We start from the raw sequence: 18,162 nt of genomic DNA on the forward strand, positions 1-18,162 counted from the left end.
GGTATTTTGGTTGCTTTCAAAGGACTCTCTGGTTGTGCACATTCAGAATTCTATGGCATCTGTGGAACATGCATTGATTGCATTCCATAGTGTGCTTGCCAGGCAGAATAAGAAATGGAGCCAGGGTTGCTGTTTTTATTGTTTCTTTAGCAGGGAGATATGACTATAGTGGCACAGAAGATACAGCTACTTCATTTAGAGTGTGGGAAAAGTATGGATTTTTTTTTTTTTGGAAGGCCACTGACTTTATTGATTTAAAAAACTTTATATGGACAGTGACTCTTTTGCCAAAAGAGAAGCCAAATGTCATTAAACAGACCATAGGTGAGAGTAGGGGTGAGGGAAGGGGCCAGAAATCCACCCAGAAAAGCTGATTATTGGCCTGAAACTGGCAGGGGAAAGAGAAGGGAGATGCATGCAAGAGTGAGAATTCCAAAAAAGTTGAAATGGTGAGGGGAGAGAACTCCCCCAAAGACCCGGAGGCCATTGGTGGTGAGCAGACAGCAATCGCTTCCTTTGTAGAGGACAAGGGAGTAGCCCCCACTCAGCTGCAAACTCTGAAGACTCAAGGCTGGTGTTAGGGATTGGCGGCTCCCCAGAGAGCACCATAAGAAGGCGTCATACCACTCTCGAAGGCACCCAAAGCTGTCCCGGGACTGCTTGGCATTGGCGCCACATGTGTCCTTTAGCCATTCCCAGAAGAGTTCTTCATCTTTCTTTAGCACCAGAAACTGGCTGAGGACCACATAAGCCTTGTCAAAGCCCCTTTCCTCCAGCTTCTTGCCCAGGACTTCACCAATCCCAGGCAGGCTCCCCACTGGCTTCCCCCCAGGGGCTCTGCCATGAAGTCTCTGTGCTTTTGGGAGGTTGTCATCTTGATCAGGATTAATCAGCAGTTCCAGCTCCCATAATGGCTCCTCCAAAGAATGGCTTTTTGACACTAAGTTGAACTTGCTGTCTTTGCATGCCTTCTTGGAGCCCAAGCAGTTTCCATAATGCCAAGTGTCCTCAATTTCACACCCTGTCTTTCATGTCCTCACTCATGTTCTACTCTTAAGATGAATGGATTCATAATCAGGAGGTCCCACATCTGATTAGATCTCTGATTTATTTTCCTGACCCAGGGCCAGTCACCTTTTCACTTAGATCTTAGTTTCACATGCAATATGAGGTTGTTAAAGCAGCCATCAATTATTCTGAAGTGGCTTTCTATTATAAATTTGAAGATAGCTTTGAAGGCTAATTCAATTTTGTGGGATTAAGAAAAAAAGAAATGTAGATAAACCAAATGTGATTTTATAATGATCTATAAATCATCTCCTCTTTACCATCACCAATTTTATCTTTCTAAGTCTACTCTTCTTGGGCTGATATTAAAATTGATTATTTTTAATTCACTGAGTTAACATTGATTGAGAAACAGAGACACGCTGACTTAGAAATGAAAGTATGAGCTTAGGTTATCTACAAACTGATTAGCAATAAAGATTTGATAATATCAGCAAGGCCACAGGTTGTGAATTCGTAGATATGCAGATCATGTGTGAGATAAATCACTCACAGAAAGAAGTTCAATGAACCTTGGATAGATCTCTGTGCTAGCTGGAAATCCCCATATCTTCATACCTGAGTTACGGGGTTCAAAATGATATTGGAGGCTGCACCTTTATGGCTTTTATTTAAACCTCAATCAAACATATTATGGGTACCCATGGAGCAGTGATCTCTGTAGGTTAGATATGTAGAAGCATTAGATAGGGATTTAGAGATGTGATACTTTGGATATTCTCTCTCGTTCCACCATTTCATGGCAACCTGAGAAATTTAGACCAACTCAAGGCTATCAAAGAAAATAAACTAGGTCTGACGGTCAGAGCTACAAAATGTAGGGCTCTGTGTACTTAACCAGGTATGAGAGGATCAGTGGTGGCCTTATATTATGCCCTGGTGCTAGATAAAGATGGCATGTCTGGCCAGTCTTTAGGAGGCATGTCCTTTAGCCATTCCCGGAAGAGTCCAACCTGATCTAGAACTGATTTTCTTAAGGACAGGACAGTCTGTGGTATCACCAAATTGCACACAAATTCTTGTTTAATCTTTAGAGGTCCTGGAACTGTAAATGTTATCATCAACAACAAATGAGACTTGTACACTTGAAACTGCAAACTATCATGGAAAGGAATTAAAGAAAATCTAAATAACTGGAAAGACAACTTGTGTTCTTTTGTAGGAAGACAATATTGGCAAGATGGTAGTACTCCCAGAATATATATATAACTGCCAAAATTCCAGATGGATTTTTTTTCTGGAAAAGGTTAAGCTGATTATAACATTCACATAAGGAACAGAAGGGACTTAGAATATCCAAAACAGCCTTCAAAAAGAGAACAAAGTTGGAAAACTCATACTGAATGATTTTAAAACTTACTACAAAGCTCAGTAATTAAGGCTGTGCTATTGGCATAAGGATACACATATGAACCAACAGAATAGAATTGAGAGTCCTGAAATAAACCCATATGCCTATGGCTGTTTGATTTTTGACAGGGTGCCAACATAATTCATTAGGGGAAGAAGTGTCTTTTAACAACTGTGCTAAAACAACTGGATATCCACATGCAAAAGAATGATGGTGAATCCCTGCCTCACACCATATGCAGAAATTAACTCAAAATTGATCAAAGACCTACATCTATAAATTTCTTAAAAAAAACATATGTATAAATCTTCATGATTTAAGTTAAGCAAGTTTCTTAGCTATGACACCATAAGCACAAGCAACCCCCCCAAAATAGATAAATTGGACTTTATAAAAATTAGAAATTATTGTGCTTCAAAGGACACTATCAAAAGTAAAAAACAAAACAAAAACAAGACAAAACAAAACAAAAAAAACACCACACACAAAAAACCACAAACAGACAAAATGGGAGAAAATATTGCAAATCATATATCACATAATGGTTTAGTATTCAGAATATATAAAGAACACTTACAGCTCAACAATAATAGACAAATAGCCCAATTTAAAAATGGGTAAAGGATTTGAATAGACATTTCTCCAAAGTGTATATATATATATATAACCAATGAGTACATGAAAGGATGCTCAGTATTATTAATCATCAAGGAAATGCAAATCAAAACCACAATGAGATACCCATTTCACATCAGTTAGGGAGGCTATGATAAAAAAGAAGACTTGAATAGGACAAAAAGGCAAGATGAAGAGAGAGAGTGAGAGAGAGAGAGACTACAGAAAGGAAGGGAGAGGGGGAGAGAGAGATAGAAACATCAATGATGAGAGAGACTTGTTGATGGGTTGCCTACTGCCCTCTCCACACTGGGGATCAAGCCTGTAACCTGGGTATATGCTCTGACTGGGAATTGAACTGTGACCTCCTGGTTCATAGGTTGACATTCAACCACTGAGCGATGCTGGTCAGGCATGACATCCATCTTTATTGCCCTCTAACATTGGAGCCCCTGTTTCTCTGACCTTCTGACTTTAGGATTTAAATAGTGACCCCTGGTTCTCAGACCTTCAACCTCGGACTGAATTATGCCACCTGTTTTCTTGGTTTGGCAGATAGTGGGACAGCTTGGCCTCCAGAACCTCATGAGCCAATCCCTATAATAAATCTCCTCATGACACATATCCTATTGGTTGGGTCTCTCTAGAGAACCCTTACTAACACAATAGACGAATCTTGAAACCAGGTGAATGTGAAAGAAGCTAGATACAAAAGGCCACAAATTGTGTGATTCAATTTATAGGAAATGCCCAAAATAGGCAAATCCATAAGGACAGAAAATAAATTAGTGATTGCCAGGGGTTGGGCATTGGGGGGTGATTGCTGTTGGTACTAGTTCCTTTTTGGGGGCTGATGAAAATATTCTAAAATTAGATAGGAGTGATGGTTACAAAAATTTGTGAATATACTACAAATCACCAAATTGTACATTTTAAAAGGGTGAATTTTATGGTATGTGAATCATATCTAAATAAATAAAAACCTAAAGCAATGTTAAAGATAATTCTAATTGGAAAAAAAAAAGTTTATGAGAATCTACCTGGGTAGCAGATTCTATAGCCACAGGACCTGGTTGAAGATCCAAATCCCTGCTTACTAGCTCTGGGATCTGGAGCAAGTTACTTCTCTGTGACCCAGTTTCTTTATATGTAAAGTGCTTAGAACAGTGCCTAACACATGGCGAGTGTTATATAAATGTTTGTCACTTTAACTATATGCCATAAAATGTACTAAGCCATAGTGAAAAGCAAAATCCAGTATCAAGGAAGCAGGGCTGGGCATAAATGTCAGTTAAGGAGGAGCAGAGCAAGGGTGGAGCTTAACACTCCATTTGATTTATTGTCTGAACTCTGCCCCATCTGACTCATGGAAAGAGACTGGGTTAGTGGAAAAGAAGAGAGAAATAATTCGGGTTGAGGATACAATACTTTCTTACCAGGGCACTGGAAAAAAAAGGTCTAAGAATATGTTAGGGGAGACATACAGAGGAGGAAACCAGAGCAAGGGATGGTGAACAACATTTAATATGTTTTTGTTGTTCAGTTTAAATAAATAGCCAAGACCGGTTTGGCTCAATGGATAGAGCGTCGGCCTGCGGACTGAAGGGTCCCAGGTTCGATTCCGGTCAAGGGCATGTACCTTGGTTGCGGGCACATCCCCAGTAGGGGGTGTGCAGGAGGCAGCTGTTCAATGTTTCTCTCTCATCGATGTTTCTAGCTTTCTATCCCTCTCCCTTCCTCTCTGTAAAAAATCAATAAAATGTATTAAATAAATATTAGGCAACGACTTTTGAGGGTTTTCTTCTGGAATTTAGATACTAAACTCATTATCTTTGTTCTATCCTGTCTTTATTGGGATCTTTGTTGCTTCTTCATTTCAAAGAGTAAGATCACACAAACCTTTAAAGTTCATGTCACTGTCACAGTTTTGTTCCCCAGGACAAATCAAGAACCCAGAAGAACCCAGGAAGGTGGCAGGTTTTTTTTGTTTTGTTTTGCGATACTCGTACCCCTTTGCTTTAAGCTGCTTTCTGCGTCTTTGTAGGGGTACATCTACAATTCGTGTAGCTCTTGCTCTTCCTGTTGATAGCAAATAGAGATTCTATTAGAAGGACTGGATTACATACCCACTTTGAGGAATGGATATAAGGTATTAAATTCTTTACTTAAAAATAGGGAAAAACTGTTGTCCACCTTCCTCTTGTTTTTTACACTTCCGAATACTCTTGTATGTAAATACGTTTTTTATGTTTGTGATTTCATCATAGTTGTGCTTTCTCAGATATTCTGCACTGGATATCGATAAATGCCTTGTATTTTTACTCTTTCTATGTTTCATAATCCTTTACGTACAATCCTCTGACAGAGATGTTAATGAGCTAACGGTCACATACAGGAAGTTGCTGACCCGGGGCCATAACAGATTTCATGATTCCTTTGCATGTATTGGGACAGAATTATTCCCTTTCACTGTACAGTTCCTCTAGAACCTTCTTTTTTCTTTAAATTTTATAAGAGTTTATTTAAACCAAACTGATGACATATGCCAGGAAGCAAGATCTCAAATGCCCCTGAGAATAACAATTGCAGTTTCTTTTATGTACCAGGTGTACCGGTTAATAATGTGGATTTTATAATAAAAGAAAACATGATAATTTCAAGAGAAACATCAAAAGTGCTTTATTCAAAGTAATGCCCATCACTAGCTACACATTTCTCCCAACTTTCAGGTAATTTGTGGATACCGTCCCAATAGAACTTTTCTTGTTTTGAGGCAAACCATTTAGAGACCCAATTTTCTACTTCTTCGTACATTTTGAAGTGCTGCTCAGAAAGTGCATGTGCCATGGATTGGAACAAGTGGTAATCTAAAGGAGCAAGGTCTGGTGAATACAGCGGGTGGGTTAATACTTCCCAGGCAAGATCTTTTAATGTGTCTTTAACTGGTTTTGAAGTGTGTGATGGTGCATCATCATGAAGCAAAATTACTTTGCCGTGTCTTCTGGCACATTCTGGTCATTTCACAATCAAAGCGTGGTTCAAATTGATAATTTGTTGTCGGTAGCAATCAGTATTAATGGTTTCACCTGGTTTTAAAAGCTCATAATACACCACACCTTCCTGATCCCACCAAATGCAGAGCATTGTCTTCTTTCTGAAGCAATTTGGCCTTGCAGTCGATGTTGATGGTTGACCTGGATCAACCCATGATTTTGTGCATTTGGGATTCTCAAAATAAATCCACTTTTCATCGCCAGTCACAATTCAATGCAAAAAAGACTTTCGTGCCATTGAAGCAACATTTTTACTGATGACTTTTCGTTTTTCCATTGTCTTTCATTCAGTTGATGTGGCACCCATTTTCTTTCCTTTAAAATCTTTCCCATTGCTTGTAAATGATTGGAAATTGTTTGCTGAGCAATGTTTAATCTTTCTGCAAGTTGTTTTTGAGTTTGACATGCATCTTCATCCAATAATACTTGTAATTGTTGGTCTTCAAACTTTTTCGGTTGACCTGGACGTTCTTTGTCTTTCACATTGAAATCATCACCTTTAAAGCATTTAAACCAGCGTTCACAAGTATCTTGAGATGGACCATGTTCACCATAAGCTTCCCGAAGTATACAATAACTTTCAGCAGCACTTTTCTTCAAAATAAAGTAATAAATTAAAACTTCCCACAAATGCTCCTTTTTTTTTTTTTGGCACGAAATTGGACATTTTTAAGTGTAAAAATATCTATGATGTTAACACCTTCAGAAAATTTGACATATGAAGTTTTGAAGCTTGCTGTCAATACAACAAAATAGCATACATATCAAATCGCATATATAACAACTTATGTGTAACTCCATCTATTGAAAAAAAATCCGCATTATTAACCGGTACACCTGGTATTTGAAATTACATGGAAGTGGAGGAAAATAAATTGGGGATTAGTTTATAGGATAGTTAACAAGACTATGTTCTCTCTTGAGTGTGATTATTTCAATAGTGTATTAACTCAGATGCATAGAAACAATGGACAAGGCTTTCTTAAGGCAAAGATAAACTTTTTTACTAAAGAAGTTATGTGCATGGGGTGTGCATGACTACCCACCATTACCTGCCTAGTTAGGGGTTTATGATCAGATCACCCTGTGAGGTTACTTTCCATAGAACTCCCACCCCAACCACCACTTTTTTTCATTCAGTTCCATTTTTTGGTCATAAATCAATCTAAAGGATGCATCTAAATCCAAAAATTCTAAAGTAATTTATAAAAAAAGAACAGGATAGTTGAAAATTTAAGATTTGAAAGAAGCAGATACTTTACAGAAGAAGATGAGAAAATTATAGTAGAAGCCCAGGTAAGATTTACTATAACGATGCATTAATCTTAGATCTCAGGAAATAATTATCTTATTCCTGTGTGATATGTAGACATATGCATATCCTAATTATGGTATTATGTCATGACATTTCTGCTGCATTGGATGAACTTCTTATCAAAAAAAAAAAAAAAGAGAGGTCATTTGAAGATGTCATAATTAGAAGAGGGATAATAATAATTATTACAGGAATATTTTTATTCCTATACTTACAGAAATAATTACTATGCAGTAGCTATTGTTTTAAGTATCATTTACTTTTTACACTGACTCTTCATGAGATAATATTGTAAACCCAGTTTAACAGATAAGAAAACTAAGGTTTAGGAGAGCTTAATTTTCTCAAGAGTACACAGCTAATTAGTAGCAGACATGGGTATACTGGATTTCAGAAATGGACTGGGCTATGCTTCTGAAGCTTGTAATAAAAATGAAAGTGAACTGGATCCTAGAAATATGCCCTTTTGTCCTTTATTGTGGAAGATGTAAAAAGACCTTAAGGAAAGAAGTGTCTGAAAACAGCATCTTATGCATATAAATTCGGAGCAGAGAAGTAAGGGACTAAGGCAGATGGCTGAGGTTGGCAGCTGTTGGGCTGCAGTGTGGTTATCTACACTAATAAAAGAGAAAGATGTAAATTGACCGTACCTTCGTGATGCCCACCAGCCAATCATAAGTGAGTATGCAAATTAACCCAACAAAGATGGCGTGTTAATTTGCATACACAGGTGCTGAACGGCTGGGGGCAGGACACAGGCGTTTGGAACCGCCCCAGCCACTCTGGGCCTCTGGGCAGCATGGGAAGGCAGAAAGGCAGCTCCAGGCCATAGCAGAGGCTGAAAGGTGGCTCCAGGCCAGAGCAAAGGCGATGCCGGCAGCCAGGGGAAGGAAGGCCCATTCTTGCACGAATCTTTGTGCATCGGGCCTCTAGTATGAAGATAAGAAGCCAGCTATAGTAGCATTGCAAATTTCTGCTTAAGAAAATGCACACACACCTCACACACCCACATCCACATCCATGCACATCCACACTGGTTCTGCACTTTTAGCTCATTGAATTTGTTTTCCAACTATTCTCTCAATATTTAGCTAGTCCTTTGGCAGTTTCATTGCATTACACCTATATTAAGAGGGAAGGGATTTTACCCACATTTATGCCAATGCTTTGCAGGAAAGCCACATCCCCTGGAGACCATTGTGGTGGGCAGTCATAGTTAAAGTTAGAGAACCTCCAGTACAACGTAATGTTCAGAAACACTAAGTTGGAACCCTTGGTCTGAAAAGTAATTATGGTACACTCATGAATTCTTGCTCGAGCAGGAATATGTAACTGTTACCATTGAAGGACATGTTTACTTTCTTATTAATTCTCAATAGATTCCTTTCAGGTAAGTGAGCATGATTATCTTAGTTGTAAAAATTAGGAAACTAAGGCTTTACAAGGTTAAGATACACCCATCCTGCATCTCTGACACCAGTCCCTGTGTTTTGTCTACCACAGTTTCATGGAAATGATACATTAACTTTGTTCCTGGAAGTTCCAACTTGGCTCTCTCCCAGGTAGGAAGGACAATGCCTTTATCAAGCAACAGGAAGAACTTAACGCCAGGTCTTCACCTTGACTTTAGGACAACAGAGCCTTCTAAGAGCCATAAATCTAGGTCTTTGGGAAGATTTCCTCCCCTACCTTCTGTGTTTTCTGTCACCCTCAGCCAATTTTCTTCTTTGATGTCTCTGCTTTCAAGCACTAAGGTGGAGCCCTTGGTCTGAAAAGTGATTAGGGTACACAAATGAATTCTTGTTAGAACAGAAACATGTTCCTGTTCTACCTTCCAGTCTTTCTACCTTCCCATTTCCTTATTATGAAATAATTAAGACTTAATTCAACCATTCCTGACTGGTACAGCTATATGACTACCTCTCAGTATGGGATACAGGTGAAGAAGGGAGGGAGGGTGGGAGAGACTGGTGCATATTGATTGTAATGGGCCTGGCACTGTGTTAGGTACTTTACATGAATTATCCTATATAACTTTTGTAGATTAAAAAAAGGGGGGGGGGGCATTCTACGGAAAGTGTGATTTGATCATAAATTCCTGACTGGGCAGGTCATTATGAGTAGTTATGCCCCAGGTAAAACTTTTTAGTACAAGGTTTATCTTTGCCTTAATCAAGCCCTGTCCATTGTTTTAGTGCATCTAGGTTAACACACTTTTGAAATAACCACCCTCAGGAGAGCACATAATCTTAACTATCTTGTAATCCAACCCCTGCATTGCTTTCTCCCTCTTCCTTAATTTCAAATGCATAAAAGAAACGCAAAACTGTTCTTTCCTGGAGCATTTTAGATCTTGCTTCCTGGCATGTGTCAGTTTGACCCATATAAACTCATAACAATTCTCTACAGGTTTGGACTTTTTAAAAAATATATATTTTATTGATTTTTTACAGAGAGGAAGAGAGAGGGATAGAGAGTTAGAAACATCGATGAGAGAGAAACATCTATCAGCTGCCTCCTGCACACTCCCTACTGGGTATGTGCCAGCAATCAAGGCACATGCCCTTGACCAGAATCGAACCCGGGACCCTTGAGTCTGCAGGCCGACGCTCTATCCACTGAGCCAAACTGGTTAGGGCAAGTTTGGACTTTTTTATGTCAACACTTTTAACAGTCTTGGATGGTAGATTTTTTGTTGTTGTTGTTAATCCTCACATGAGGATCTTGTTATTGCTTTTCAGAGAGAGTGGAAAGGAGAGAGGGGGAGAGAAACAGAAATGTCAGAGACACATTGACTGGTTGCTTCCCACAGGCGCCCCAACCAAGGGCAGGGAGCAAACCCATAACAAAGGTGTGTGCCCTTAACCAGGAGTCAAACCTGCGACCCTTTGGGCAACACTCTAACCACTAAGCTACACTTTCCAGAGCTTGGATGGTAGATACTCTTGTCTCCACGTTGCAGAGGCTCAGACAGTTAGAATACCTCATACACAGTCATGATGGCTGGCAGCACTCAGCTTTCAAATAGAAGCCCAACTCCAAAGCTCCTTCTCTTACCTCTTAGGAAATTATAGGCAGAGTAGCAATAGGAACAAAAACTTGTGAGATTCTGGGGCTGCCATGACATGGATAGGACGACGAAGAATTTGAGAGAGGCAAGGTGGAATAACTGGTTGAGGGGCCTGGTTGGTTGGCCTGCCCTGTTCCGGTGTGATTCACTTCCTGCTGCTCTCCATGCTTCTTCACTGCCCTCAGGAGTGCCCGGGTCCTTAAACTAGGAAGGGAAGGAATGGCAAGGTCAGGTGATATGCCTCCAGACATTCAATGAATTACTTACCAAACCAGAACTAGAACTCTGAACCTCCGACTCGGTTATCAAAGCACCAGGTCAGCGCCCAGAGGCGCCCAGCTCTGAAGCAAGCACACCCACTCCTGAGGGGGCATCTGCTGTTCGCTCTTGGCTGTGCAGAATGAGCTGGTTAAGTGTTCCTAGAAGGGTCTTTTTTATCTTGCCAAGTATTTGTTTTTGTTTACCTGGGATTACACTTCACGTTTGGAATCTTTACAGGGACACACCCTGTTTGACACTGGACCGAGTTACACAGCAGCTGAGTGGATTTCCTGATTGTGAAATCTCCTGGCCATTTGTGCCTCTGCTTGCCTGGGTCTGGGATGCATTTATCAGAGAATGAGAAACTGTGTGCGCGCACTGTGGGACACGTGCCTGTGAGTGTGTGCCTGTGAGTGTGTGTGTGTTCCTGAAATCATTTGCAGGCTGTCTTCTGTCCTCCTCAGCTGGGGCCTTCTCTCTACCAGAGGGCAGTGTGCTAGAACAGGCTGGAGTAGAGGCCAGAAAACAAAATTGGTCTCTTTACTTAAGAGGGTAAACACCAAGAGTGTTAACGTACCAGAAATCCTCCTTTTAGAAGGAAAAGCCGAGCAGGATGCGTTGCGAAGAGGGAGGCTGATCCCTGAAAATACAATGTGACGGACAACAGTAGGAACAAGGTGTCTGAAAGAAGCCAGGAGAGCAGAACACGCAGGTGTCTTCTGGAGAGTTGCTCAGGTAGGAGAAAGGAGACACAGATGGGTCAGAGGCAAATCTGTGTTTAGAGGGTGTGTGTGCTCTTTGTGTGTTCTTGACTTTCCCCTCTTCTTTTTTAAAAAAAATATTTTTATTGATTTCAGAGAGGAAGGGAGAGGGAGAGAGAGAGAGAAACATCAATGATGAGAGAGAATCATTGATCAGCTACCTCCTGAATGCCCCACACTTGAGGATCGAGCCTGCAACCCGGGCATGTGTCCTGACTGGGAATCAAACCATGACCTCCTGGTTCATAGGTTGACACTCAGCCATTGAGCCACACCGGCCAGGCTTCCCTCTTCTTTGTTTAAATTTATTTTTATTGTTGAGAGTATTACAGATGTCCCCCATTTCCTCCTCTTTGCTCCCCTCTACCTGGCTCCCACCTCATCCCAGGCCTTCACCTCACTATTGTATGTGCCCATGGGCTATGCATACATGTCTATAAGTTCTTTGGTTAATCTCTTGCCACCTCTCCCACCTTCCCTCTGAGATCTGTCAGTTCCATGCTTCTATGTCTCTGGTTCTATTTTGTTCATCAGTTTATTTTGTTAATTAGATTCCACACATGAGTGCGATCATGTGATAGTTGTCTTTCTCTGACTGGCTTATTTCACTTAGCATAATACTCTCCAGGTCCATCCATGAGGTCTCAAAGAGATCCTTTATTTTTGCATCTGCATAGTATTCCACAGCATAAATGTACCATAGCTTTTTTATCCCCTCATCTACTGAAGAGTGCTTGCGCTGTTTCCAGATCTTAGATATTGTAAATAATGCTACTATGAATATATAGGTGCATATATTCTTTCTGATTGGTATTTGGGATTCTTAGGATATATTCACAGAAATGGAATCACTGGCTTAAAAGGCAGTTCCATTTTTAATTTTTGAGGAAACTCTATACTGTTTTTTTTTCTCCACTGTGGCTGCACCAATCTGCATTCCCAACAGCAGTGTATTAGGGTTTCCTTTTCTTCATATTCTCGCCAGTCCTTGTTATTTGTTGATTTATTAGTCATTCTGGCAGGTGTTGAGCATTTTTTCATATGTCTATTGTCTATCTATATGTCCTCTTTGGAGAAGCATCCATTTTTTAATTGGATTGTTTGTCTTCTTCTTGTTGAGTTGTATGAGTTCTTTATATATTTTTGAAATCAACCCCTTATCAGATGTATCATTGACAAATATGTTTTCTCACACCTGGCTTCCCTTTGCATTTTTAGGATGGTTTCTTTTGCTGTGGAGAAGCTTTTTGACTTTTTCTTCTTCTTAACATCCCTTATTCTGGGCTGGGGAAATTGCTATTGATTAGTAATCCTATGAATAGAAAATAATCAGATGGAGAATGTCTAATTTAAGATATATTATTTCTGAGTCAGAGAAAGACAAATCCCATCTGATTTCCTTATATATAGAATCTAAAAAACAAAATAAAAGGACATACACTGAGTGGCCAGAGATCATAATAATCTGGCCACTCAGTGTATATCCTATATAATAAAAGACTTGTCCACTCGACCAGGAGTTCGACCAGCAGGCAGGCCAGCCAACCGCCCATGTTCCCTCCCCCTGGCCAGGCTGGCTGGACCCCACCCATGCACGAATTCGTGCACTGGGTGAATATATATATATATATATACACATATGTATAATAATCTGACCACAGTATATATATATACTGTGGTCAGATTATTATGCGTTCAGAGATCATAATAATCTGGTCACTCAGTGTAATACCTGGCATATATATTGTAGTTGTTCAGTATATGTTTGTTGGATCTGAAAAAAGGAAGGATAGCTTATCTTCAGAATGTTGGAGATAATTCTAGAATCCTATAGATCTGAGCAGTTCTCTATTTTGCCCCCAATTTAATATGTTCATTCCATTAGAGTTTTTTGCTTGTTTGCTGTTTCTTTTGCTAGATAGCTCATGGGTAAGGTTGAAAATGGGAGGAAAAAGGAAGGCTGAGTGACTGAGTGACTCTCAGTCTGGGGGCTGCTATCTCCATATATTTTACCTCCCCTCACGTTAGGTCTTTGTGTCCTCTGCCCCATAGCCCATAGCTGTTAATAACTACCTTAACCCAGGGTAGCATCCATCCACAAAGGTTGGTCACTTATCTAGGTAAAAAGATAAGGCTGGCTGAGATACCTGTGTGGATATGCAGGCAGTAAGGCTGAGGGTGAGGCCAGCATAACAGATTTAATCACACCTTATGGGGATGGGACCCGATGTTATACAGAGGTCAGTCAAGGGATTTATCACAACACATAGGCAGATAGTGTACGGGAGAATGGATCATTTTTTTTTAAAGTTTTATCTGTAGGTATATTTTGGTAAGAAGAATTTCTTCTGGACACTCATGGGTAAATGTTGATTATGTCTGGGAGACTGCATGTGCTAACTGAAGAGAAATGTCACTATGAGAGTTGTGTTATAGTTGCAGATAAAACGCTCTGTGTGTATAAAACAGATGTAGAGATGCATTGTAGCATTGTGCTTGCATTGTGAGCAGGTGTAAGAGTTTGGAGAGTTAATATTACTATTTAGCTAAATTCTAGTTATAATTATTAACTTCTATGGTCTCTAGACTATACGTTTGCGAAGACTTGGGGTGAATTTCACTTCCCATTTTACTCTCATTCTCTTCTTATTTGTATCTTAGTAAATTTTGAGTTAGCCAGGGTCAAAAAAACAACAAACACAAGTAAATGGCAGAGAAATGTTCCATATTTCAGTTGTTTAACTCCAAACCCAATACTCCATAAACTACTTTACTACACATACGTCTTTGTCACTCAGGTGGACAAGATCAGTAGTGTCAAGAAGAATTTACGTCAGAAACCAAAAGAACCATGGAAACCATAATGTTGAAACCAAACTTCATCAACGAAAATACCATAAATTGGAAAGAACAGATGAGTCGAGTCTGCCTGCAAGTCATAGTGGGGCAGATGATGTCTGCATGTCTGCTTTCAAAATGTATTCTGAAGATAAGGGTGGAATCAGAAATTTTCCGCAGTACTCACTAGATTATGGGATCTCGGATCATTTTCTTTGCTCACTTCCCTGGTTCTGATCCCAATCTTATTTCTAACATCTGCTTTTTGAAGGGAAAAGCCTCATTTCTAGGACTAGCAATGTTTTGCTGTGAGCCTGAAGGGTAGGAAGGGGCCAGAACACCCAGAGGATGAAGCACTGGCCTAAGAATCAGGGTCTCCATGCTGGATCACGCAGTGGAAGCAAACTTGTGAGAGGAAGAATGAATGGAAGGGCACTTGGAAGAGGTGATTTTTTTAAAATCCAGAGAATCAGACTTGTGTAGATAACTTGCTTTATGCCTGGTGGTATCTCCTAAGGTGCATGAGGCAAAAAGGGAGGTGATTACCCAGAGTGATTGTTCTAATCTTCACCCTCCCCTACCTTCCCAGGGACCCCGGCCCTGAAATGCACTTTGAATGGGTTGGGAAACAAGCTCTCCCATGGTGGTTGGAGTCCAGACACTGTTCAAAGAGATATTTTAACACTAAGACTGAGCATCATCATCTTTTCTTCTTATTTTTAGCTGTCTGCAGGCATTCCTGAAACAAAGGTGATATACAGGACAGATGAGGAAGACGAATTTGTATCTTGGTTCCTCCTGAAAAGTTGTCTCTGTAAAGGAGCAGAGTGATTGCAAGACAGACAGGACCCATATCATAAAAGTGCAATGCCCACTAACACTACAAGTCACCTCAGATTTTAAGTATGATCACATAGATGAACACACTTCATTTCCTTTGAAGTGTTATACAAATTTAAGACATTTATTTGTTTTAAGTATATTTTTATTGATGTCAGAGAGGAAGGGAGAAGGAGAGAGAGATAGAAACATCAATGATGAGAGAGAATCATTGTCTGGCCACCTCCTGCACACCCCACCCTGAGGATCGAGCTTTTGACATAGACCAGAAAGGGAAAAAAAAAGTCCAAACTACTAGGGAAGACTAGCATGGGACCTCTGGTGGGGTCCTTAGAATGAACAAACCCAACTGTAAACTACAGGGACCTGGCAGGTGGGGGTGGGTGGGCTAACTTCAGATCCTAGATCTATGCCCCCTGTCTCCCAAGCTCTATCTCTGGCAAAGTATGTACTACAGCTTGGTTTGACTGTCACCTATTGGATGCTGCTATGTTGCTAACATCGCATTTCTCCTTGGCTGTGATTTTGATGGCTTGTTGAGGAATCTCTTTTCAGTATAATTTTTGGTTAAAGCATTTTGTCAATAACCACAGCCTGTGCATTGCTCCTTTGGTGGATGTCCTATGAGGGAGATGCTGATGTTCTGCTGTTTGTAATTGTGAAACCTGAACCTAATCTCTGGATTGGAATATCCAGTTGTCAAGTATAAATACTGGGATTGTAGCAAAGTATGTGGGGACTGGGCTGCTTTTCTGTATCATACAAGCATCATTCTGGAAATTAAAGAAATTTAACCACAAAAAAATATATATTTTTAAAAAAGACTAAACTCTTTAAACTACCCATGCACAAAAAAAAGTGAGGTAGAGAATGTTTTTCAGTAAATGCATATTGTATCCAAAGGTGGGTGCTGTAATGAATGTGCTCCAGGTGCAGGGGTATAAACATGAGTATGAGACGTTGGGTGTAGGTATGTTGGGCCATATGCCTATAGTTGAGAGTGGCCCACCATGAGCAGTTCTATGTGGGGATATGTGTGCACACTGGGCTTTAAATAACTTCCTCCAGTATGCATCAGTGGGTGTGTAGTTTGGTTTCTGGGCAGAGCACATGAGTTTGAGCTGGCTGTGACTGACCTATCTTCCACTTGTGCTCTGGTAAGACAGATTATGCTCACAGAACCTATTCCTCAGAGAGCCAAACTCATTAAACTGGCTGCTCCCTGAATGAAAATAATTACATTTGATAATGCACTGAAAAGGAAGTAAGAGGCAAGGGAAATAAGAATGAGAATGGCAGTGAGAAATTTTCATGTGGCTTTTGAATTCTCCTGGTTGAACATGTTTATTTTTAAGATCTTCTTCATTTCACCCTCACAAGGCTCTCTATTTTTTGCCCTATTTTTCCTTCCATGTGGTCTTATGGAATTGTGGAAACTTTCTCAACTACCTTTCACCTTGCCTTTTTGGCTTACAAACTCAATGAGATGGACTTTGCTGTCTTATTACTCATTGACTTCACAGATCCCTTGTTATGTATAAACCCACGGATAAGAATTTACTTTTCTTCTCTGCCAATTTTCTTCTTTGGGCCACTCCTCTGTTTACTTGGGCTTCTGTCAACCAACTACACACCTGTCAGTCTTAAAAGTTATAAGGAAATTATTTAACTCTCATCCCCCCATATAAGCTCACGGGGCTGCAGGAATAGTGAAAAGGTGGTTTGGCTGGAGCTGAGAAACTCCTTTACCTAAAAGACTCTGCCTCAGTAGATAGCACTGTGGTCATTAATAGCAATAATAAAACACAATATGTAATAAGGCTAATGTAACATATGTATAATATCATATATCATATAAGCTACAATTCTAGTTTTTAAAATTCTGCCTTGTTATCAAATGACTACAAAAGTAGACCACACACTTAGGATTACCTAAACAGTGGAAAATAACCATATTTTTCTTTCAGATCAATCAGAATTAAATAAGTAGGCTTTGCTGACCATAGAGCCAGGGGAGATTCTTGTTAACAAAAATAAAGTTTGTAGATATATGGAAGGGTGGTGACTGCCAGTTCTTTCAGAAAGAAAGGTCCAGGATACTGGAGGAGTCATTTTAAATACACTGTATACTTATTATACAGAATTAGAAGTGATTCTCATGAAGAATTTCTATTGTAACTATAATGTATTTGAAGGAGAACTGGAAACTGGACAAATGGAGAGAGATGGGTTGAGAGAAATATTTTTATGGTATATCATTTTATATTTTTTACTTTTGAACAATATTTTCTTTTTGTTTAAAAGGGAGAGAGAGAAAGAGAAGATACTGACCCTCCCTTGAATCTATATACTGGTAAGAATGAGGGTCTGTGTTTGTCTGTATACTAGAGGCCTGGTGCACGAAATTCGTGCATGGGGGGAGGGGTGTTCCTCAGCCCAACCTGCACCCTCTCCAATCTGGGACCCTTGAGGGATGTCCAACTGCCCATTTAGCCTGGTCGCCCCTAACTGATCTCCCCTGCCATCCTCATTCCCCCAACAACCCTCCCCTGCAGACCTGGTCACCCCTAACTGCCCTTCCATGCAGGCCTGATCACCCACAACTGCCCTCCCCTGCTGGTCATCTTGTGTCCACATGGGGGCAGCCATCTTGTGTGTTGGAGTGATGGTCAATTTGCATATTATCTCTTTATTATATAAGATTATATAGTATGGTAAGCAGGGGAAGCTCTTTGGAGCTCGGAGAGCTGCAGAATTAAATAGCTTTTATTGATAGATGCTGATTGTTCATTGGTTGTGAAGGGAAAGCATATGCACAACTCTTCTCTCTTGAAATCTGCTAACTATTTATTCATTGTCTTCATTAGCATAGTATAAAAATGAAGTGAAATACAAGGTGGGGCAAAGGTAGGTTTACAGTTTTGAGTACACAAAACACAGTTTATTCTTGTATTGTTATTTATTACTAATTGTATCATTTCCCATATGAA

The 18,162-nt window shown here is 40.0% G+C and overlaps 1 pseudogene; it reads right to left on the reverse strand.

The window, feature by feature from the left end:
- Nucleotides 1-374: 374 nt before the first annotated feature.
- LOC103285422 (barrier-to-autointegration factor-like) lies at nt 375-894 on the reverse strand (annotated as a pseudogene).
- Between the last annotated feature and the right edge of the window lie 17,268 nt (nt 895-18,162).

Source organism: Eptesicus fuscus, chromosome 7 (assembly GCF_027574615.1).
Source record: "Eptesicus fuscus isolate TK198812 chromosome 7, DD_ASM_mEF_20220401, whole genome shotgun sequence".
Classification (NCBI taxonomy): Eukaryota; Metazoa; Chordata; class Mammalia; order Chiroptera; family Vespertilionidae; genus Eptesicus; species Eptesicus fuscus.